This window comes from Dipodomys ordii, unplaced genomic scaffold, assembly GCF_000151885.1.
Source record: "Dipodomys ordii isolate 6190 unplaced genomic scaffold, Dord_2.0 Scaffold60, whole genome shotgun sequence".
NCBI classification, from domain to species: Eukaryota; Metazoa; Chordata; class Mammalia; order Rodentia; family Heteromyidae; genus Dipodomys; species Dipodomys ordii.
In genome coordinates, this window is record NW_012267276.1 from 5,684,539 (window position 1) to 5,686,966 (window position 2,428).

The window sequence follows — 2,428 nt, forward strand, 5'->3', positions numbered from 1 at the left end:
TCTCCCTCCTTCTGCTCCTCTCCCTCCTCCTTCTGCTCCTCTCCCTCCTCCTCCTCCTCCTTCTCCTTCTGCTCCTCTCCCCCCCTCCTCCTCCACCTCCTCCTCCTCCTCCTCCTCCTTCTTCTTTTTTTGGTGATTAATTTGAGATAAGAGTCTCATGGACTTTCCTTCCCAGACTGGCTTTGAACCATGATCCTTAGATCCTATTGAGTAGCTAAGCACGAGCTACTGGTGCACAGTTATCCGATTTACTTTTGAAATAAGGTCTCTCAATATTGTCTGGGCTAGCCTCAAACCATGTTCCTCCTCTTTCTACTTTCCAAGTAGCTGAATTATATGCATGTATCACCATGACTAGATAAATTTGTCCTCATGGTATCTTTTAAAAATATATACTTTGATGTAACCAAGTTTATCAGTCCTCTATAATTGACCTTTTTATGTCTTATGCAACAAATTTTTAACTAACCCAAGGATTCAAATATTTCTGTACGATTTAGTATAAAAGTTTTATTATTTTAATTACACTTAAGTTTATAGGTTTATGTTGCATTTTGTAAATTCTTGCATAAGGTATGAGGTGCTCTTTTCCTTTTAATACTTGTGATAGTACTATTTGTTGAAAAGACTAATTTTTACTCTTAATTTCCTAAAAATTTACCTAGAAAAATATCATTATTCAAAGAGGTGTAGGATTTCTGAACTTTATTGATATATACATATATTTATCATGTATATATGTGTGCATACACATACATAAATATATATATATATTTTTTAAAGGGTCCCACACATCTATCCCAGGGGACCACGCAGAGGCAGATGGGCACAGGAGAAATATTAGTATAAGGTTTATTAAAGAAGCCATATTTCCCCCAAGAGGGAGCCATAGCCACCATCCCTGTCCAGGTAGCAGGAGGGTCTGGGGGTTGGCAAGTGAGGTAGATGGTAGTTCAGGTGAGTCTGGGCAGAGAGAGAGAGGGTCAGCTGTATTTCGGGAACTCCAGGGCAGGGAGGAGATCAGGTTTTTGGGTGAGCTGAGGACCAAAGGTGGGCATAATGCTTACATATATAACCAAGTATAAGAAAAAATTAGAGAAATAACTTTAAGCCTAATATTGATGTTGTTAGCCATTCTGAGGATCTTACCATCTTAGCTATCTGCAGTAAAATGTTAGACTATTGTCTTCCAAATATAATTGCTCATTGAATCCTTTTCCCTCTGATTTGTAATATACAAAATACACACACACACACACACACACACACACACAGGTACCATGTGCTTCTGATTCTAGGCTCTTTCTTTCCTTCTATTGCTCTAATGTTCTCCTCTGTACTGTAGGAATATCTGGAAACTGAACTGTGAGTTCTGATAGGGAAGAAAATTAGAATGCCATTCTCTAAGAAGACTCTCTGAATGCCAGGGATTACCCTGGAAAGATCAAACTGTCCTGTCCTAACAGAGGTTCAGATTTCTGTCTGAAATATGAGTTGGTTAGGCCCCATAGACAAAGGCTTATGCAAATTGTAAGTTGTTTACTGCTCGTCTCCACTTCCTAAGATAAGGATGTCATGTATCACTTCAAAGATATTGATACCTTGCTTTCTGCACTTGCTCCTCTGTAGTAAGCTCAATAAATACAGTTGTTAGTGGACCTTGGGCATCTGAAGCTGGCGGAAGGCATCAGGTCCCCAGGTATCCCAAACATCAATTCCACAGTCCAGTCTACAGTACTGCCTTGTTCTGGGTTATGGCAGATTGAAACATGTACCAACACCTGCTGTTTCCATATACATGACTCTGGTTAGGATTTATAGTGGAGAAAAATCCTTCTTAAAAAATTCCTTTTACTTAAAAATTATTACTTATTTGCAATTTTTTCAGTTTATTTCATTTTTATTTTAGATTATATTTTTATTAATTTAGTTATACAAAGGATTTAACAAGTCAGTTTATATATATATACATATGTATATATGTATATATATATGTATATATATATATATATATATATATTGTGCATCATGATCAGTGTTACCCTTTTCATCATTCTTTTTGTTGTTGATGTCACCTTTCAAGAAACTAGGATTAGAGACATGAACAACTGTATGCATATCCTCATGGAGTGTTTATCATTTGGGTTTAAATGTGACTTGTCTATAATGAAGACAAACATATTAGAAAGCAAAATATGGTGTTGAAGTATTTTAACTTTATTTTGTATGGGAGATAGTTTCTAAATGTTGATAATTTGTGACTATCATGAGGAATTGGTATTCATTAATGGGCCTCTCCATTTTCTAATAGATTTCTGCCTTTCTTGCTTCTATGTATGTCAGGGACTAGGTCACGTTTCCAATGTGGAAAATCTGCCAATCTATTATGGAAAATATATTTTGTTTACTGTGCCATGAAAGAGCATCT